The 22,672-nt window shown below is 43.3% G+C and overlaps 1 protein-coding gene and 1 pseudogene across 4 annotated transcripts in view; one reads left to right on the forward strand and one right to left on the reverse strand.

The window, feature by feature from the left end:
* Nucleotides 1-931: 931 nt before the first annotated feature.
* On the reverse strand, nt 932-3,765 carry LOC106700924 (protein BEX2-like; annotated as a pseudogene).
* A 4,647-nt stretch (nt 3,766-8,412) lies between these two features.
* MYO6 (myosin VI) overlaps nt 8,413-22,672 on the forward strand; it is a 157,737-nt gene continuing 143,477 nt past the window's right edge. Inside the window, exon 1 of one of the 4 annotated variants that reach the window (XM_070376223.1) lies at nt 8,413-8,652. The gene's annotated coding sequence lies outside the window, so the exon portion shown is untranslated. Of the gene's footprint in view, nt 8,653-8,772; nt 8,791-22,672 lie in introns of those variants that run through there. The other 3 variants (XM_070376219.1, XM_070376221.1, XM_070376220.1) reach the window with 3 other exon arrangements.

Here is a 22,672-nt window from a genome sequence, read left to right on the forward strand (position 1 = left end):
AAAATAGATAATCAACTGCTTTGCTCACTATATTCCTAGAAGTACAGCAGAACTTCTGCTACAGCAGAAGACTTCTCTAGACTGGGAAAATTTTTAGAAATTATATGTTTTACACAAATTTTTATGGATTTTTTAAACATTCATATTTCAGCACCTTAGAAGACATTCTATAATTTACTTCTCAAATTAATTTCTAAGTTTAAAACAAAGTTAACTTCAAATAAATTTTATCATTGGTTTTATTTTTAAAGATTTATATTTTTTTTCTCAAATATATTTCAAACTTTTCTAGCATGTAACAAGTTCAAGATTATATGGGCATGTATTCTTACAAATGCATTTATTATTGTTTACATGATCCACACATGGGATTGGTAATGCGCTGTTTGCAAACCTCCATTTAGTTTGCAAAACGTTTTCATTTTTGTATTATCTTATTTAGTCCTTTCCCTGAGGAGGAGGTATCATTATCATTGCTATTTTATTGATGAGCAAATTGAGTCTCAGAGAGATTAAGTGACTTTACAGGTCACAGGCCTGGAACCTAGTTTCTCTTCACATTATTCCCCTCAAATTAAATAAGTTTTAATATAATATCACCTCTAGAGGGGCCTTCACACATTTTTTTTTAAATTTCTACAACTTGATTAATTACATTTGACCCACTGAAATCTGGAAAGAAAAAATAATCATCTTTCCTCTGCTTTTCTTCAAATTATCCCACTTGAGCTGGATATCACAGAATATGGCACATTAGGTGAAACATTATTTTTAAGGCATTTGACAGTTCAGTGAAAGTGTCTGAGGTGATGATCTTTGGTTAGACTACTGTTTCAGTTTTATTTGTTGTTGCTGTTGTTTTTTGCTATTTTAAACTGCTTTATTAACTTCACAATATATAATGAACATCTCTCCACACCATAGGTGAAGCTGCTGCTGACAGAAACTTAACAGATTGGGTCAAAAACACAACAGTCAGTGAGAAGCTGGTAACAGGAAGCCCACAAGAACCAACACCAAAAGATTTACAACAAAGGTCTGTCACGAACATGTAAGTTTAGGAAGCAGATGTCCCTCTATTAGCATCAGGCATCAAGGCATAAGGCGTAACTCATCATGATGGCCGTGGTGAGGCGGTCAGCACTAACTGCCCGCAGATTATGACTCAACTGCTTCTCCCAAAGCTTTTCCATTAGTTGCCTCACCTCCTTCCCAGTGCTTCCCATATTCTCCTCTCTCACCCTTGCCTGTGGCTCTGCAAGCCTCTGAGCCATGTCCCATCTATAATGCAGAAAGGGCTGCCTACCATGGCAGCACCTACGATTTCCTCTAGGCACACAGCTTCCAAAAGGAGGGCCCAAGGCTCTCCTTTGTTAGCGTCTTGCCCCCTTTCATTCTTGTTTTCAGTCTCCTCGTTGGCATTTTCCATGCCGAGATTTTTTATTGCTTGTTCCTCTTTGGACGCCACTGCTTCTGGGCCTATCCTTGCTGTCTCCTGGTCTTCCCCATCCTTGCTGCAAGAGTGACGCTTCCCCTCCTAGTCACCCCCCCAGCCCCAGCACATCCTACTCTTGGGGGCCGCCCCCTGCACACATACCCTCAGGGCCATCAGGAGCAGGGACTGAGAAGAGAGTGGATAACCAAGAGTTCTCTCAGCTTTAATTTTAAGACCACTATAACAATTCAGGAAAAACTAGGTGCAAGTTTAAATAAGAAAAACACTGCATAGAAATTTCCAGGATCTAGAATGATGAGATGTGTGTTGATCTGGTTAAGGAATTTTCTTTTAAAGCATCTATTAATAAATAAGAGACCACACCATTGTGTGTGGCTCAGTATGTTAGCAAATTTGGAAAACTCAGCAGTGGCCACAGGACTGGAAAAGGTCAGTTTTCATTCCAATCCCAAAGAAGGGCAATGCAGAAGAATGTACAAACTTACCACACAATTGCACTCATTTCACATGCTAGCAAAGTAATGCTCAAAATCCTTCAAGCTAGGCTTCAGCAGTATGTGAACCAAGAACTTCCAGATGTATAAGCTGGATTTGGAAAAGGCAGAGGAACCAGAGATCAAATTGCCAACATTTGTTGGATCATGGAGAAAGCAAGGGAATTCCAGAAAAACATCTACTTCTGCTTTATTGACTACGCTAAAGCCTTTGACTGTGTGGATCACAACAAACTGTGGAAAATTCTTAGAGATGGGAATATCAGACTACCTTACCTGCCTCCTGAGAAACCTGTATGTGGGTCAAGAAGCAACAGTTAGAAGCAGATGTGGAACAGCTGATTGGTTCAAAAATTGGAAAGTAGTATGACAAGGCTGTATATTGTTACCCTGCTTATTTAACTTATATGTAGAGCACATCATGTGAAATGCTGGGCTGGATGAATCACATGCTGGAATCAAGATTGCCAAGAGAAATATCAACATATATGCAGATGATACCACTCTAATGACAGAAACGGTTTTTCCAGCAGTCATGTATGGATGTTAGAGTTGGACCATAAAGAAGGCTGTGTACCAAGGAATTGATATTTTTGAATTGTAGTGCTGGAGAAGGCTCTTGAGACTCCCTTGGACTGTAACGATGTCAAATCTAAAGTCAATTCTAAGGAAAATCAATCCTGAATATTCATTGGAAGGACAGATTCTGAAGCTGAAGTTCCAATACTTTGGCCACCTGATACAAAGAGCTGATTCACAAAAGACTCTGATGTTGAGAAAGGTTAAAGGCAAAAGGAGCGAGGGGCGGCAGAGGATGAGATGGTTAGATAACATCACTGACTCAGTGGACATGAATTTGAGCAGACTCTGGGAGACAGTGGAGGACAGAGGAGCCTGGCATGCTACAGTCCATGGGTTCGCACAGTCAGACATGCCTTAGTGACTGAATGACAACAGCATTAATAAATGAGGTTTTAGCTTTATTTTTGTCCTTTATATAGGAATTATTTCTAACATATATTAACCTACTTTCTTTCTAGAGAATATGTTCAGGAATGATGCTCAAAACATGATTTAATATTTTTTAAAGATTGTGCTTTTATAGTGATTACATCAAGCATATATTTTTCCTGATAAAGTATGGGAGATACAGGTGTTGATGGTATCTGAGGATGGGCTACATAATACCTGCAGGAAAAAAATCATAAGATGAGCTCTTTAGGGATCTGCTCATTCCCTGTATTTTAGTTCCCTATAAATTCTCGATGATCACCATTAATGCAAACGTGTTAATAACTAAAGCAAATCAAAATTTCTTTCAGAAGCTTTATGTAAATATCTCTTTTATTCTTTACATAATACTTGAGTACCTACTCATTCCTCCTTTGTAGGGTAAGGATAACAGCTGAACTTTCTGTATCAATCAGGTTTCTTTGTGGAAGACAACATAAATGAACTCTGGCTGTAACTTCCCTGATGGTCCAGTGGCTAAGACTCGTGCTTCCAGTATAGAGGGTCCAGGTTCCATCTGTGGTCAAGGAACTAGACCCCGCATGCCACAACTAAAGATCCCGCATGCAGCCAGATACATAAATAAATATTAAAAGGAGACTAAACCTTGGCTAACTTATCTGGGAAAAGGTTGTATTGGAAGAAAAACGGGATGGTGGAGAAGCCGCTGTGTACAATGGGCAGGGCCATGACCACTGGCACTGTCACAGCCAGACCCCGGTCGCCACAGTGACGCACACCACTGGGGGTTATCTCTGTATCTTTGCGGCACTCTGTCAGATTCCAAGTTCCAGGTGAGTGCATCCAATTGACGGAACCTGGGTCCCATGCCCTGACTGCTCCCTGGTTACCAGAGAGTGGTGACGAGGACGTGAGCCAAACTCAGCTTTCAAACTGCGAAGCAGGCCCTGTTCCCACCATGACTCAAAATTACGGATTCTCCACAAATAGAATGGGAGGTTAGAAATTAGGCAGGTAAAAGGCTCACTGTATGACCTCACAAGACTGGGAAGACCTAGTGGGGGGATCCGTGTAAAGTGCTTGGCACAATGCTGGCACAAGGAGGCAGGTGATCAGTTTCAGCACTGTTATCATTATCAACTCAATGAGGCGGGCAATGCGCTCATCTCTAGGGATAAAACTGTAATAGGGCACATTTCTAACCAAAAGGCTCAATTATTTTGGAAAGCTTTTATAGGCAGAAACAAATATAAAAACATAGTAATAATACCAATAAATAAGTGCTGCTGCTGCTACTGCTGCTAAGTCACTTCAGTCGTGTCCGACTCTGTGCGACCCCATAGACGGCAGCCCACCAGGCTTCCCCACCCTGGGATTCTCCAGGCAAGAATACTGGAGTGGGTTGCCATTTCCTTCTCCAATGCATGAAGGTGAAAATTGAAAGTGAAGTCGCTCAGTCGTGTCCTATTCTGAGCGACCCCATGGACTGCAGCCTACCAGGCTCCTCCATCCATGAGATTTTCCAGGCAAGAGTACTGGAGTGGAGTGCCATTGCTACAGTATAGGTATGACTTATACTGTAAGTCATATACTGTGACTCATATACTGTGACTCATACCTATACTGGAAAAGAAGGGAAAGGAAAACAATTCTGCCCCAGTCAGAACAAAGAATAAAACAGACTGAGTTCTGAATCCTGAGAGCAGCATCATGAAAGGGCTTGGCATGTCTGAATTCCTGTGACTGGGGCAGGTTCAGGATTGTGAAGGATTCTGTGTATCACCGAAATGAGTGATTTCACTGATTACCAGGACTTGGTAAAGGGGGTGACCTAATCAGACCTGGGGGATGGGGTGACTCTTTAGGAGTCGTGAGAGAGTGGATGAGAGTGAGCAGAGGCAGTGTCAAGAGTTCAGATGGGAGAAGATGACGGCCTGTTCTCAGGGAAGATGAAAAGTAAGACAGCAGCTTAGAGATACTGGGTCGACCAGAAAGTTCATTAAGGGTTTTCTGTAAGATATTATGGGACAACCTGAATGAACTTTTTGGCCAACCCAATAATTTAGTACATAGAATGAACTACATTCAGTGCCTCCTGCATGAGGAGTGAGGAATGGAAGGGATCCTGGGTGACTAAAAAAACCCTACAACTTCTTATGATGAGCAGATGGTCATGCTATCATTATAATGATAGGCAAGGGAATAATTTGAAGCAGTTGGGAGAGGAAAGAGAATGAGTTTCTGCGTGGTCTTTGGCTTGCCTCACATTAAAAGTTGGCATCAAAGAATGCAGCTGAAGCTATTAAATTGGCTATCAGTCAGAGAAGGTGGAAAGACTCAGTAGATACCTATAATATTGATTCCTATCAAAATGAAAGAACCAAATCACAAGATTTTGCATGTGATCTCAGAGGTAGTTCTTGGAGACCCCATCTGTGATAGGAAGTCTGTGGATCTCAGTTTAGGAATCCATGGGATAGCACAAAGAGACTTGGGGAAGAGTCTTACAAATATTCAATGAGTGAGAGCGAAGTTGAAATGTTTACAAACGTAAGTATGGAATACATTGTTAGGATGAGTTCTGGCAGCAGGTAAGATACAGTTATATCCACTATGCTCAGCAACATATGTTGTTTCCTAGAGTTGCCTATTCTCTTGCTGTTTGTTTATCCGCACGTCCCATTTATTTAATAACAGTAGGCACTGTTAAATGAGATGTGAAGGCCATCATGTCTGGCACCAGGGACACAAAGACAAATTAAGGACACTACCCTGCTCTCAAGGAGCTTACAGTCCAGGTGGGCAGTACTTGTAAACAACTAAAGTACGGATGGGGAAGTGAGTGTTGGAAGACGTACATGCAATAGGTGCTAAGAGACAGCATCATATTGCACCTCAGTTTTGAAAATAAGGTTTTGAGGGAAAATTTCTTGGAGAGGACCAATAGGCTGTATTCTGAAGAATTAACTGTATTTAGTCTGGCAACACTTCAGTTTGTTCTGTACTGCAAGCATTTCAGAAGGGCTTGAATGTAAAGTACAAGAAATGGCAAAAGGCAGTGGGTGGAAATGAAACTAGACAAGTAAGCAGGGCTAAGACAGTAGTCTCAAAGGCCAGCAATTTTCAAGGAAGGTAACTCTGTGAGGAAGCTGTTAGGACAGCTTTATGGATTTTAGCACGGTGATAAACTAGGAAACAATGAAGAGGCATGCAAATTCAATGAAAAAAAAAAAAGACAAAGGAGATCCCCACTATGCTAGTCAAACAAAAACAGTTGAAGGATCATATAAGACATCTTAAGGAGTTTGGGCTTCCCTCATAGCTCAGTCGGTAAAGAATCTGCCTGCAATGTAGGAGACCTGGGTTTGATTCCTGGGTCGGGAAGATCCCCTGGAGAAGGAAATGGCAACCCACTCCAGTATTCTTGGCTGGAGAATCCCATGGACAGGGGAGCCTGGTAGGCTACCATCCATGGGGCTGCAAGAATTGGCACGACTTAGCGACTAAACCACCAAGGAGGTAGTGGAGTGCCGCCACAAGAGTTTACAGAGAGGAATACCTAATCAGGCTTTCATTTTATAAAATGTAAATCTGATGGTACTGTACAGACTGGATTAGGAGCAGACAAGATTGCAGTCTGGGAAATTGGTTTGGCGGCTAAAGCAGCATAAGACACGTGAACGGATGGTGGCCTGAAACAAGATAGCAGTTGTTAGGAAGAGGAACTGGATACACCAGAGAGGCAGGGCTGTTGTTTAGTCACTAAGTCGAGTCAGACTCTTTGCGACCGTAGCCCACCAGACTCCTCTGTCAATACTGGAGTGGGTTGCCATTTCCTTCCCCAGGGAATATTCCCCATCAGGGATCAAACCCTCCTTTCCTGTATTGGGCGGAAGGATTCTTTACCTTTGAGGCACCGGGGAAGCCAGAGAAGCAGGGAGCTAGGGGCAAAGAGACAGTAATGAATTGCAAGTGGAGGAGGAAGGGGAGGGGGAGGGAGAGAGAGAAAAATCAAGTCCCTACTCATAGTGAGTCGTGTGTATGGGTTTCTATTGGTCTGTCAAAGCCTTTTAATCTTAAATCCAAAATGAAGTCAAAGCAGTGAACTGAAACCATCCACTCCTTTTCGTTTTGAAATCTAATTAAGTTTTACCTCCTGGCAATCTGGAATTAAATTTCTGAGATTGCTGTCAATTATTTCCTTTCTTGGTTTCTCTTCCTCTTTCTTACTTCCCTATTTTATTCTTAATATCTTATGTTTTAATTCTATGCTAAAATACCTCATCATAACTTAGCTTTCCCCCTAGAACTGTGGAACATCTAAATAACTGAAACTTGTCCCCATCACAATCTTGTAGATTTCCCAAAGCTTTCCCAAATTTGTTCTTGATCAGAATCTTGTAGGTTTCCCTTGCTACTTGGAATGTTTCCGGGTTAATGTTCACAGGGTAATTCTCTGTTGTGAGTACGATTAGCTTTTTTTTTTTTCCGCGGAGACTTACAGCATTATAGTCATCATATCATTTTCTTTAAAAAAAAAAAAAAGCTTTTTGTCGTAAAGGCAAAACATATTTTCATCATATTAAACTTTCGAATATGACTCACAGGTATGTCACTTGTACAAACAGTAAAACAAACATTATATCTGGGTTCTATTAAGTGTATACGGCGGTGGCAGAAGGGCAGAAGAAATGCAAAATTTCCATCTCAGACCCCCGTTCCCAAAAGCAGAACAGCGAGTCTGTTGCACGGGGAGGTGACCACTCTCGTTGGGCAGCTCAGCCCGGGGCTGCGGGGGAGTCCGCCTCCCCCGCCTCCGCCAAGCGGCCCGGTTCCCCCCCACCCCCCCCTCCCCACCCCGTCCTCTCCACAACTCAGGGTCTTCGCCCTGTCCCCGAACGACTTTCTCCGTCCGGGAACTGATTCCTGCTGCAGCCGGACTGCACCGTCCCTGCACCCACAGTCCGCAGGGGGCTCTGCAGTCGCCGGGAACCACAGCCCCGTGAACCAGGCGGTTTCGCGGGGGCAGGAACTAGGGCTCCGGGCCAGGCAAGGGGCGGCTCCTCCGGGAGCAGCAGAGCCCCCACCAGGTCCGGGAGGCTCGGCGCCACGGGCTGGAGCTGAGGGGCGGGGCGGCCCTGCGCCGAGCGCACCTCCTCCCGGCGCGCCCCCGCTTTTGGCGCGCGCGCCCTCCTCCCGGTGCGCGACCCCCTCTCCCGGTGCGCGCCCACCCCGCGCGCGCCCCTCCTCCTGGCGTGCGCCCCCTTCCCCGCGCGCGCCCCTCCTCCCTGAGCGCGCCCCCTTCCCCGCGCGCGCCCCCTCCTCCCGGCGCGCGCCCCCTTCTCCCGGTGTGCGCGCCCTTCCCCGCGCGTGCCCCCTCTCCCGGCGCGCGTCCCCCTCCCTGGCGCGCGTTCCCCCTCCCGGCGCGCGCGCCCGCTCCGCCCGCCGGGCCCGCGGCCTCCCCGCCCCCTCGGGCGCTCCGTAGCCGTGACGTGCGCGCGGCGGGGCCGGGGACTCGGCAGGGCGCCGGCCGGCGGGTGGAGACGGACCCGGGATCTGTCCGAGCAGGAAGCGAGCCGGAGACCGGTCGCCGCCGCCGCCGCCGCCCCGTCCTGGTGCCGGCGCTCGCCGTCGCTGTCTCTTCGCCCTCGTCAGCCCCGCACCCCACCCACCAGCCTTACCGGCGACAGGTAGCCCCGCCGCCGCGCACCTGCCCTCGCGTCCGCATCGGTGAGTGTCCGGGGCGCCCGCGCCTCGCCCTCTGCTGCCTCGCTGTCCGAGCCCGGCCTCGCTTCGAGGCCTCCGCCCGCCGCCCGGGGTCGAAGAGCCGGCTCGGTTCTTCTCCCGAGGACGCCGAGGGTGAAGCAGGTGATGAGTGGGCCCGGGCGGAGGCTGTTCCCGGGAGCTCAGGGCTGGGTCTCATTTCCACAGGACAATGAGAGTCTCCTTTCATGGGTTTATCATCACTAAGATACCTTTGTGTATCATCTCTGGCTCCCAGGTTGAAACAGAGCACTCAGGTGTCCAACTCAGACCTGGACGCTCCGTGACAGTTTTCTCTTTCGTCCACGAGCTTAAAATTCAGTGCATAAAGAGTGCTTTTTGTTCTGTGAGAATCAGCTGCTATTACTGTTAATCATATAGGAGCCCGGATTGGGACTATTTAAAGTTGCATTTTTAGTCTTCGGTTAGTCTAGTGTTTTGGGTATGTTAATTTATGTATCTGCTACTGAACAAGAGCTTTTCATATTTGTTAGTTTCCAAAACTCTTTAAAAACGATTAAAATTGCTCAAGCTCTGGGATAAGGAAGTAGTTTGAGAGGGTTATTGTTACCCGAGCATCCGTATCAGAAATATTTCCATATAGTTCTAGAAAAAGTGTTACATTTTATCTGGAGTGAAGTTTGTAGTGGAGGAATGCTTAAATCCTAATCTACAGATCTAAGGAGCTAGGAACACTGCCCCAATTTAATAGGCTCCTGTTCATGCTAAGTAAGTTTTCCTGGTTGGTGTGCTCTGACCGTGAAGAGGCAAAATAGCTAAGTATCGTCAGGGTTTGAGAGTTTTAAAAAGTGTTATTCTTAAGATTTAGCTGAACAGTGTTCACACCATAAAATGTGAATCTTGAACTTGGTCATGGTACAAAGGTTGGCAGCAAAAGGACGTTTCTCTACAAATTAACTAAACTTCTTAGATTCCTTGGCTTGTGGTTTGCCATTGGAAATTGTTTACTGAAAAAATTACCTTGGTGTCTTTTATTATTAATTTTGGTAACACCACAACTTGGTCTATAGCCAGAGCTTGAAACAAAGCAACCTTTTAAAATAACTCATTGACTTTTAAATATCCAGCTTAATTACTTGCATAGTGGTAAACGAAAGTTATTTTAGTCTTATGCACATTTGCCCAGTCGCACTTGTATGTTCTGTGTGACATGCTATTTATTGTTGGCTTTTAAGTTACATTTTAGTGTTCAAAAACTGACTTTAAGAGGGAGTAATGGAAGTGGTGAGCAACTTCAAGGAAAGATGATGATTAAAAACTCTCTATATAATATTTTAAACTATGTATAATATATATATTTTTCATTAGTGCCTGGAAACATGGACAAGAAAAATGTAATAAGCTGTTGCAGAATTTAATGTAAATCCATGCAAAGTCTTAAAAATATCCTAAGTCGTAACCCGTGGAGCTCATCTGAAATGGATTTTTTCCTCTGTTTATGTTTGTGTGATCAAGTTTTAAAATAACAGTGACCAGGAAATCTGAGAGAAGCTGAGGCCGTTTTCTCATCCTGTTGTGACTTTGCCTGGAGACTGTGGTAGATTATGTAGTCCATTGTTTAGATAACCCGGCTGTCTCCGGGTTCTCAAATACAACTTTCTTTTTTTTTCATTAATTAATTTTTATTGCAGTATAATTGCTCACAGTGTTGTGTTACCTTAAGCTGTACAGCAAAGTGAACCAGCCGTACATATACATATACCCCCTCTCTTGTGGATTTTCCCTCCCATTTAGGACATCACGGTGCTTTAAGGAGAGTTCCCTGTTCTGCACAGTATGTTCCCATCAGTTGTCTCTTTTATACATGGTATCAATTGCGGAGATGCGTCAGTCCCAATCTCCCAATAAAACGCAGCTTTTTAAATAACATTTTAAAGAAATGACCATGAAGTTTGAATAAATATAAGCAGCCCAGACTTTTTTTTTTAAGAAAATTTTACAGTCTGCTGATAATCGAAGTACCATGTCTGTTACGTCAAATGTCAGTTTTACAAAGATATTTAACCCTTGTGAATTTTTTATTTCTATATATTAAAACATTTTAAGTAAAAGATGGAAAAAAGGATGATAACTGTAATAAATTCCATACAGTTTATCTGTGATCCTTATGAGATATTTGGTATTAGTATAATTGGTGACTGGCCCTTTAGTAGGATAAAATTGTCATTTATTAGGCATCTGTCATGAGCAGAACAGTGAGGAACTTGATCTACAAAATAATTTTCAAGGTTGGTGGTCTTGTGTGTGCTCGGGTGCTCAGTTGTATCTGACTCTTTGTGATCCTATGGGCTGTAGCCCACCAGGCTCCTCTGTCCATGGAATATTTCAGGCAAGAATAGTGGAGCAGGTTGCCACTTCCTACCGAGGGGATCTTCCTGACCCAGGGATCGAACCTGCATCTCTTGAGTCTCCTGCATTGGCAGGCAGATTCTTTACACTAGCACCACCTGTCCTAAATTGTCCCTTGAGGAAATTTAGGCTCAGAGATTAAATATTTGCTCAAGATAATGAGGTCCTGTCAATTCCTGAGAGATTCTGGATTCACACTCTAGTCCTCTGACCGTGAAACCTCAGACCTTTCCACCAGAGCAGGTTACCTTGATCTCAGGTGCATTTGGTAGACTGTTCTGGTAAACCTGCAGAACTGGTATTGTGCTAAAGAATGTAACTGCAGATTTGAAGGAAGTATAGAGGCGTGATGTTGAGAAAGACTGGACATGGCCTGTGGAACTAATTTTGAATTCTGTTTCTTCATTCTTAGGTGGACAGCCTTAAACAATGATATGATGTTGCTTTATCATTTTGGGGGTAAATTTCAGAATATTACACGTATTGTGCACTTTTAATTTTGGTGGGTTATAGGAACTAGAATCAGACTGTAATGTAGCACTGGTTTTCATTGTAGCTAAAATGAATAGCATAATATTCTTGGTTAGAACTTAAAAATGAGGTAGACTATTGCCCATAAATACAGTAGTTGCCTTTTAAGTAATATATAATTAACTGTGTAATACTAAGGGGGGAAATGGTTTTTAGATCATGATTAAATGGTGACCTGTTCGATTAGAACAGTTTTTTTTAACGGCCTGTGTTTATTTCAGGACTGTCCCTTGAGCTATAATAGACATAAAGAACAAAAATGAGCACACAAAGTCCACCTTCTGTAGCAAATGAGTCATTTCGGCAGTAGAATGTGGTTGAGTAAATGAGCAGAAAAATGGTAGGAAGGCGGAGTTGGGTGACTTCTGTTACAGGTGTTTATTTGTTTTAAACTGCGGGGAATTTCGCATCTGGAAGATACTCAAATTCAACTGTAAATACAAAACCATCATCCAAGGGCTAAGTGTAAATTATTAATGGATGATCTGTAACACATCTGCTTTTGTGTGTGTATGTGTGTGTGTGTGGATAATCAAGAACTAACTAAAGCTTAATAAGCTTAATTCTGTTTTTGATAATAAGCTTAATTCTGTTTTTGAGGCATATATAATGTTAAGAGGAGCCAGGACCGTCTGCGTTTAAAATATTTACACTTTTATTTGACACATTTAGTAGACTGTTAATAATCTTAAAATATAACTATTAGGATATCTTCCTAATTATGGTGTTCAAAGATGAATTTTTTTTTTTTTCTTATTGAGTAGTGTAAGAATGATACAAAATCACTGCAGATGGTGACTGCAGCCATGAAATTAAAAGACGCTTACTCTTTGGAAGGAAAGTTATGACCAACCTAGATAGCATATTCAAAAGCAGAGACATTACTTTGCCAACAAAGGTCTGACTAGTCAAGGCTATGGTTTTTCCTGTGGTCATGTATGGGTGTGAGAGTTGGACTGTGAAGAAACCTGAGTGCTGAAGAATTAATGGTTTTGAACTGTGGTGTTGGAGAAGACTCTTGAGAGTCCCTTGGACTGCAAGGACATCCAACCAGTCCATTCTGAAAGAGATCAGCCCTGGGATTTCTTTGGAAGGAATGATGCTAAAGCTGAAACTCCAGTCCTTTGGCCACCTCATGCGAAGAGTTGACTCACTGGAAAAGACTCTGATGCTGGGAGGGATTGGGGGCAGGAGGAGAAGGGGACGACAGAGGATGAGATGGCTGGATGGCATCACTGACTCGATGGACGTGAGTCTGAGTGAACTCTGGGAGTCAGTGATGGACAGGGAGGCCTGGCGTGCTGCGATTCATGGGGTCACAAAGAGTCAGACACGACTGAGCGACTGAACTGAACTGAACTGAACTGAAGAATGATACAGTGGTTTGAGAAATGACCACAAGTCTGCAAGAGTTCTCCTTGTGAGTACTGAAGCGTGGGAAGTCAAACCGGAAGAACAGATCCGGCTAGAAACCTTGCTAGTGTCAGAGAGAGGGGGAAGGCCTTTTCTATTCACAAAGCAGGCCTCCAGTGAAACCAAAATACCTAGGCACATTCCTCAGGTGATATTCACATGCCTGCCGAGTGATGTGCACAAAGCCAGGCGGTGCTCCCGCAGAACCACAGGCATCGCTCATGTACCTTATGTCACTTGTTCTTTTATTTGAAGGTAACCTGCCGCTTAACCTGTACAGGTAAGGTATTCGATATCGCAGATTTAAAATACTTCTATTCTAAAGGTGCTTTATGGATCAGCACCTTTTCCAACCAGTATTTACTGAGGGTCCATTGTGTCTAAATACAGTTGTTAGTGGGCACTGGTTCTTCCCTGTCCTGGCAGATCTTTGGATTTAGGGTACAGAAAGCGTGGCACAGATGTGAAAAGAAAGATAATCAGAAGCATCCACTTAAAACCTGAAGACGCTTATGTCAGAAGTGAACACCTTACACGTGGGGTGCTTTCCCATTTTGGAATTCGTTTATGTACATTTGGTCCTAGAGAAACTTGATTAAGTAGATGTGGTAAGTTTATTCCTAATCTGCAGATGAGAAAATGGAGACCAAAAAAAAAAAAAAAGTATTGGGTTGGCCAAAACGTTCATTCTGGTGTTTCCTAGCATCTTATGGGAAAACCTGAACAAACCTAATGGCCACTGCAGTGCTTTGTTCAAGGCCGCATGGGAGGCTGCTTAGGAGCACCCCTGAGAATTGGACTTTCTGCCCTCATATTCCCATAGATCCGCCCTCCTCCAGGTCTCTTAGCTCTTAGGTGTTAGTTGGGGTTAACCTTTCAGTCAGTCAGTTCAGTCGCTCAGTCGTGTCGGACTCTTTCGACCCCATGGACTGCAGCACTCCAGGCTTCCCTGTCCATCGCCAACTCCCTGGTGAATTTACTCAAACTCATGTCCATCAAGTCTGTGATAACATCCAACCATCTCATCCTCTGTCGTCCCCTTCCCCTCTGCCTTCAGTCTTTCCCAGCATCAGGGTCTTTTCCAATGAGTCAGTTCTTCTCATCAGCCTCTCAGCAGTGACTTATTTCATTTTATGGATTTAAGTCAGATGGGTCAGAAAATTCTGAATAATCAGGGTCACTAAAGTGATAATTATTAAATATGTACTTACACATTGTTTTTCCTTTTTCTTCCTTTTTTTTTTTTAAAAATGTAAGGTGGAAGACGAGCATGATGCATTATTATGGAACTACTCTAACATTTTAACATTTTCAGTAGATTAATGGAGTCATGTTGGTAGTTATCTAGTTGTAGAGTTTTTAAGAGAAAACTGCAATTAGTTTTAAAAAAGGAGAAAAGTATTTTGGGGAAATTTTGAAAATAAATTTTATGACTTGGCACATTGGTATTGATCTGATGGTTATCTTGCTTTTGTAAAGACTCACTAATGAGCTGTCAGGTGTGACTGTGTTGGTATGTATATGCCTTCATTCATTCCACAAATATTTGAGTGTCTATCACGTGGAGGCATGGTTCTAAGTGTCGATAAGGTGATAAATTAAAACCAAGTCCTCGTACTGAGTGACATTTTATTGTTGTTTTGAATTAAGTTAATTATAGACTCTTCATTCTAGTATGTGATTAACAGGGCTGACCCTAAAGTTGGGAAATAACTTGTCAAAGTGGTGCAATTTGAGGGCTACTGAAAGCCTCATTTGCTCTAAAATATTCTATTCCTGGCCTTCAGTCCCCTGAGTCACAGCCCTGTTACCAGTTGACTTTTGATAAATACTAATATGTTCCACCTTTTTTCACAGTTTCAGGAAACAAGGCTGAGAGAAAAGTAAAGGGAGAAGAGTGGGTTGGCAAAGTATAATTTTAATGGCAGCTATTGTTTATTGAGCGCTTGCCGTGTGTAGGTACTGTCAGACGAGTGCTGTGTGTACCTTAGCTCAGTTAATCACTGGGTTGCTTCAGTGCCCTTGGCATTGTGACTTGTGTCTTGGGAAACAGAGACACAGGCGTGTTAAACTGGCTCGAGCTCCCAGCCAGTACTGGGAGAAGCTGGGACTGAACCCCTTGCCGTCCTCAGTGTGTGGTCGCAGCTGCTCACATGGCGAGAGTCGACAGACTTGCGTCGTGCCGCCCACAAGTCATGGCACGGCGCGCAGGGGGAAGGGCTTGGTGAGTGAGGGGTGGGCGCGGAGGGTCAGGAGAGCTTGTTGGGCGAGTGGGGGGACTTGGGGGAGGCAGGGTGGGCTGCCGTCTATGGGGTCGCACAGTCAGACACGACTGAAGCGACTTAGCAGCAGCAGCAGCAGGGACAAGGTGGGTTTTTGTTGTTGTTGTTGTTTGCCTTACTGTTGACCCCTGACCCGCTTCATTCCAGCCCCCAGGCTCCAGAGTTGCATTTGTGAAAAGGGCTTGCTTATCCAGCCCCAAAGTGGGAAGGCAGGCAGAGGGGAGGGCATCCCGGTTTTGTTTCTTGTTACCAGGGTCACACGGCTTCACTTCTCTGGGCTTCAGTTTGTCAGATGGAGGCTACAGTATTACCTAGCTGGTGTGGTTCTCATGAGAACTGGATTAGACATTAACACAGCGAAAGCACATAGCTAGGGTACAGTATTATTGTTACCGAGTTGGGGTTTTCCCCATGTTTAACGTGGAATGTTCATCCAAAAGGAAAAACAAGCTATGTATTGGAGATTCAGGTGAAATCTTGAAGGGTTGACCTGTTTTAAGTAGTACTTAAAACAGGTGCACACCACAATTATCTGGGGAACTAGTAAAAACACGTCAGAGAGGTGTGGGTGGGATGTGAGCAATGGCATTTTAATAAGCTTTTCAGTTGATTTATTTGTGCACCAAAATTTGAGAACCACTGGTTGACACCTTTTCTTCATCCTCTGCTTTGGGAGGGTGTTGGCAATAACACCAAAACATTGCTTGGATTAACCAGGCAGCATGTGGTAGAAGGAAGTGAAATATCGGTTACCAGAATCTCTCCATTGATTGTTTTTTTCATTTAAGCTTATTTGGAGCTCACAGCATTTATCTTGAGAGGACAATGCAGTGTTAAATTTCACACGTTAATTGTAGAGAGTATTTCAGCTTATTAACCAGTTTCATTTGGAAGGGAGCTGGTCATGTTTAATTTTTAAATGACTATACGAATAGTAGTGGAGCTTCCCAGATGGAGCTGGTGGTAGAGAATCCACCTGCCAGTGCAGGAGCCATAAAATACTCAGGTTCAGTCCCTGGATCGGGAAGATCCCCTGGAGAAGGAAATGGCAACCCACTCCAGTCTTCTTGCCTGGGGAATCCCATGGACAGAGGAGGCTGGTGGGCTACAGTCCTTGGGGCCACAAAGAGTCAGACACGACTGAGCGCACATGTGTGTACACACACACACACAGCAGTATTATATAAATAATCCTCATTTAAACCTTAAGACCTTTTTAAACTTTTTAGCTGGATTTCTTTAGATAATGCACTGTTTCTGAATAACCACTCTTGGGCTTGTTAGCCACAGCAGGTGAGGTCCCAGCAGGAAGAGATTCCATCCTGGATGGTGCCAGTGAAGAGACTGCAGGGCTTAGAAGCAAACATGGAGTGGGGAGGTACCCAGGGGATAGCAGTGGTGAGAAGCCCTCAGTTCTCCAGAGATCCTGGGAGTAGAGAGCTGGCCTCGAGGAGGAGGAGAAGGGCGGGTGGGAGCCCAGGCTTCAAGGCAGGGAGCAGGGACGTTCCCAGGGCTCTCGGCATCCTCTGTCTTCTGGGTCTTGGCTGGTGGCTTCTGTTATCAGGCAGCTGGGGAGACCAGTTAGCATGGCTCTGAGTAGGGAGCCTTGGGCAGGAGTGGAGCGGAAGAGGGAAGGGGGTGCAGTGGAATGACTCAGGCATCAATTGGAAACTGGGATTCTGTTGCATTGCCTTGGTGCATTTTAAATAATTTCTAGTTTTGTGATGCGTCTGCAAAGTACTTGAGACTACCTGTCTTTTACGTGCTTTTAGAAAATACTTCTCATTTAATCAAACAATTAGGAAATTTAATGATCCATATAGCCCGATGAAAAACATAATCTAGGCAGGTTAACATATAGCACTTTAATTCATGTGTTGTTATGCCTTAGTAAGTCTTTCTGAAATTTTCTTCATTGGGTAGTCTTGGTTTGATAGAATGAATGTTTTTCATTAAAAAAAAAATCTTTTACTGATTAAGCTTAAAATATTTTGGTAAGATAAGTCCTTTGCCTTCTGGAATTTATTCACTTGGACTGATAGCAGGAACACCAGAATACAGTTCATAGAAGTAGGACTATTATGAAATAATTGTTCTTCTTCCCCAAGTCCTTTTAAAGACACATTAAATTTCTGTATGAATCTGTCACAGTGTACTGTTATACAGCTGCCTTCTGCTAATGCCAACTTTACCTAGTTAATCTGAATTGTGGCTAAAAGTTTAAACCTCTGTTCTTCACTTTGGATAGATTCCTGAAGATTACTAAAGAAAAAGATTTCTCGCCTTGAAGAGATGGCGTGAAGATCGCTAGTTTATGAGCATTACTCGAGACAAGGCAATTAGAATAATTTACATTTCCCCTCTTACGGGTTCCAGGGGAAAGAGTCCAAGATTTTATTCAGATTAAGCAGCAGCTAGACTGGGTCTTATTCACAGCTTCCAAAAAAAGACCAAATTAAGCAGTAACCAACACCTAGGTATGAAACTTTAACATACAAATAAATGATACGTCTATGTAAATGTTAAAACTGGGAGGGGGGGTTTGGAAAGGGAACAAGTAAGTTTCTCAGCTTGTCTTTAAAAGAGTATGGTGGAAAAAATAAACAGGTCTGGAGTAAACAAAATCACACCTGTGCTTGAAAATCATATATTTAGATTTTTTTTTTCCTGTAAGTGAGCCTTTTTCTGAAAGGAACGAGTTCAAACTTTTGTGAAATCTTCTGAAAGCATATTGTTTATTTTGATTTGATGCTGATAGAATTAGTATCCCGCAGGAAAGGATCGAGGCTGTTGGCTTTTCCTTGTTATGCTCTTTGAATTTCCTTGATTTGAGGATTGAGTTATTCCAGAGAGAACTTTTCTCCCTTTCCTTGTTATTTTTTTTCTAAAATTAGATGAAACAGCTGTGTTTTGGTTTGTGGGCATGATTTGCTGTCTGTTATCCTTTTGGTATTTTGGGGAAGAACAAAGTATGCATGTGTGTGTGTGTTGCGAGGGAATGAATTACTTTCTCTGTGTTTCTGGGCTGTCATTATTGAGTTGAAGATGAGAAGAGCAAGATGATTTATGTATCTGTTGTGCTTGAGGCTGCAAACAGAACTGTGACTTGTGTTGGCTGTCCAGATGATGGAGAAAACTATTTTAAAGTGTAAAAATAGTTGTTTTGTATCCACCTGCTAATGAGGAAGTTTGTATTAGTTTGGAGATTTCCAGGGGTGCTAGTCCTGAAGAATCTGCCTGTCAGTGCAGGAGAGGCAGGAGACTCCAGTTTGGTTCCTGGATCGGGAAGATCCCCTGGAGGAGGAAATGGCAACTTGTTCCAGTTTTGTTGCCTGGGAAATTTCCATGGACAGAGAAGAAAGATTTTGTATCGGATGTGGTGGCGAGGGGGAGGGGAGGAAGAGAATTGAATGAATTTGAGCATATGACCAGATTCACTTCAGATGGTTTTTTGGCCAACCCAGTAAGTCAGAGAATAAAATCTGAGTCAGAATTTTGTATTTTATAGAGATAGATTCTACTGATGAGTTTGACTGATGAGTTTGCTTTTGAAAGGGGGGTGGGTGTGCAGCGTAAATTAGGAATTTATAAACCAGTTGTTTGCTATGATGATTTTCACGAGTTATTAGCATAAATGGAGATAGCTTGACAGCTGCGTGGAATGTCAGTGTGTCAGAAAGTGGGCTGTTTATTAACAGTGTGCCTCTGGAACTGGCCCAGAATCTCATGCACTTTGGTCCTATTCTCTGCCATCCCGCTGTTTGGCAACAACATTGACCTAGACTATTTTCGGGCCCTACAGACACCTGAGTACTTGCGCATGCTTGAGCAGTCAAAGACAGCAGTGTCTCATGATGATGATTGAAGGAGTGGGCCCAGAATGACTCTCCAAGAGTACAGTTCTGGTAGCTCCTGAGGGCCAGTGACGTGCCCCCACTTTGCGAGCCCTATAGTCCTTTCCTCATTAATTCTAATGTGGGCCCTGTGAGGTGGCTCTTCTCACCTCCTTTTGTAGCTGAGAAAACCGAGGTCTAGCAACTTGCCTAGGTGACCCTGTAGTGGGGGCAGGGCTGAAGGCGTCTTCAGGGGGTCTGGATCCGAGCCTCTGTCCCGTTTATAATGTTAGTTTCCTCTTTTGTGTGTTCTTTTAAAGACTTGAAGCTTTGAGGATTAAGCCACTGTGTCCTTCTCTGTCTAAACGAGGGTGATAACATCCTGACCCTTAGGCAGCAGCGGCGTGGTTTCTCGTCCAGGGCGGATAGGTCCTCTGCGATGCGCTGTGGTGTCCCTGCCCACTAATTCCTGTTGTTCACAGGGCCGCGGCCTCTCGGACTGATGACCGGGGAGACCTTGTGGGCATGTAGTGGCTAAACCATTCTAGATGACGTTTTAAATTCCTTAACCACTACCCCTTTCACTTACCTTATTAGTCTGCTTTAAACAAATGTATTGCTGTCAAGTTTTGTATAAGTTAAATAACTAAATTGTAATTTTTTGTTATCCTTGGAAAGCTGCTTGTTTAAAGGATCCCAATAAGTGACTTCTTTTGTAAAGGGAAGAATCCTTTTGTAAAACAAATGATTGTTTTCTAGATTATACTAATAAGTCTGGGTCTTTCACATATGACCTTTGTATAAACACAGACCCGGCTAAACACACATTTCATATGAATATGCCTAAATTGAGTTTGACTTCATACTGTGCTTGATACTGTTAATAAAAAGGGATTGAAAAAATGGGTTTATTAAGTGCTGTTTGTTGTATTTGTACTAAAATGTACTTTAGTAGGCTTATCTAGACGAAGAATAATGTTCTTTTAAGCAGTAGGTTGAGGTTAAATATATAGCACAACAGTAAATTCTTTTTGTGTCATAAAAATTTATTAGGTAAATGTTAGTGTTCTGTTTAAATGCCAAAGTAAGTGTTTTGCATGAATCTGAAATACATCCTCTAAAAATAACAGATAAAGTTTAGAGTGAGAGTTTATGAAACAGTTGTTATGGTTGAAAAGCGGACAGACTGTTGGTTTGGAATACACAGTTTCATGCAGTCCTTAGTAAAATATTTATTTCCTGTACCTAATACCTTGTTAATGAGGCCGTGAACCCAGTTCCATTGTAATCTGTGTTCTCTCCCTGAACACTCAACAGAGACTGCTCTGTAACCTCCTAGTTAATAGATCCAGTGGCCTCATTTAGATCGTTCTTCTTTTCCAACCTCTTTCAGCTGCTGCTGCTGCTAAGTCTTCCTTGAACTCTTCCTTCTCAGCGCCTGTGCTCTTGCACTCTCCCAGATCTCCAACGTTTTTGGTCTAGTTTTTGCTGCTTGATTTTCTCCGCCCATGCCTTTACTGTTCATGTCTCATAAAATCCTGTGCTTGGCACTTTGCTCTACTTGCGCTGTTCTTATTTTTGATAATTATATCAGCTCTCATTTCATGCCGCTTTCCTCTCAGATTGCTTTCTGTGTTATCTTGAGCACCTTTCCAAACTGATGCTCCACAGACATCTTCATGAACTATAGAAATCATCCCTGAACGTATCGTCTTCACAGACACCTTCCCATTTCACGTATTTCCTCCCAGACCGCCTCCAGGCAGAAGCTGCTTTTCCCCCGTTTTCCTTACGATCCCCTCCTTAAGCTAGTGGTTCACGCTCAGAACTTCACTCACCTTTGCTCACGTCACTCCTCACACTCTGTGAAGGTCGGCCATCGCTTTCCTGCCCGGGACCAGGTGCAGCCTCACGCCTGCTCTCCTGCACGGCTCCCTGCATTTGGCCTTTACCCTCGGCGTATGGGCTGCCCTGTGCATTGCCTTTAGAGTTCTCTTTCAGAGTAGACATCTGACTGTAATGATCTCTTCCTCAGTGAGAGTCCCTGTTTACCGCTTTAATACATTGGCAAGTCCAGACGTTTATTGTGGGATTTGACACTCTTTGTGGACTGATCTCTTGGCCCACTTTTCACCTGCGCATTCGTCACTCTTTGGCCATTGTCCTGTGCCCAGGCCCCATCGACCTGCTCCCCAGACACATCCCGGTTCTCGCATCTCCCTATTCCACTTCAAACAGGCCTTTGTCTGGAATACTTGCCTTTAGTCAGGCTTACCCATCTCTCAGAACCTGCTTGAATTAAATCTTTGAAAGTAGCTTTCCCCAGTTTAGTGTTTTGGAAGCATGCCTGTATTATAGTATTCATCACTGGTGATATAATATATGTGTATCTTCTTTCATGCTCCACTTCTCTTCCTAGATGGTGAATGACTCAAGTGTGTGAACTGCCAGCAAATGATTTGGCAAGGTTTTATTTAGATCAGCAGATCTTGGGTCTTAGGACTCCTTTATACTCTTTAATTATTGAGGACTCTGTAAAGATTTTGCTCATCTGTTTAGTTATATTTACTGATGTTTGCTGTATTAGAAATTTTAAAAATACTTAATCTGTTTAAAAATAAAAATTTATGCATTTTAGCAGAAATGACATGTTTTATGAAAAACAGTTATTTTCCAAAACACCAATTAGTGAAAGAGTGCTACTATTTTACACTTTTGTAAAACTCCTTAATGTCTGACAATAGAAGATAGCTCGATTGTCATATCTGCTCATGATTCAGTTTGTTGCAGTATTTTGCTTTTTTTTTTTGGTTGAACTTTGGATGAAGAAAATCTGGCATCCTACAGATATCTTATTGGGGAAGGAAGTATTAATTTGACCTTGTCAGTAAATTGTGTACATATGCTTCAGTCATTCATCACAACTAAGATCAGATCAGTCGCTCAGTCGTGTCCGACTCTTTGCGACCCCATGAATCGCAGCACCCCAGGCCTCCCTGTCCATCACCAACTCCTGGAGTTCACTCAGACTCACGTCCATCGAGTCAGTGATGCCATCCAGCCATCTCAGCCTGTGTCGTCCACTTCTCCTCTTGCCCCCAATCCCTCCCAGCATCAGAGTCTTTTCCAATGAGTCAACTCTTCGCATGAGGTGGCCAAAGGACTGGAGTTTCAGCTTCAGCGTCATTCCTTCCAAAGAAATCCCAGGGCTGATCTCCTTCAGAATGGACTGGTTGGATCTCCTTGCAGTCCAAGGGACTCTCAAGAGTCTTCTCCAACACCACACTTCAAAAACATCAATTTTTCGGCGCTCAGCCTTCTTCACAGTCCAACTCTCACATCCATACACGACCACTGGAAAAACCATAGCCTTGACTAGACGAACCTTTGTTGGCAAAGTAATGTCTCTGCTTTTGAATATGCTATCTAGGTTGGTCATAACTTTCCTTCCAAAGAGTAAGCGTCTTTTGATTTCATGGCTGCAGTCACCATCTGTAGTGATTTTGGAGCCCAGAAAAATAAAGTCTGACACTGTTTCCACTGTTTCCCCATCTATTT

This window comes from Bos mutus, chromosome 9 (genome assembly GCF_027580195.1).
Source record: "Bos mutus isolate GX-2022 chromosome 9, NWIPB_WYAK_1.1, whole genome shotgun sequence".
Classification (NCBI taxonomy): domain Eukaryota; kingdom Metazoa; phylum Chordata; class Mammalia; order Artiodactyla; family Bovidae; genus Bos; species Bos mutus.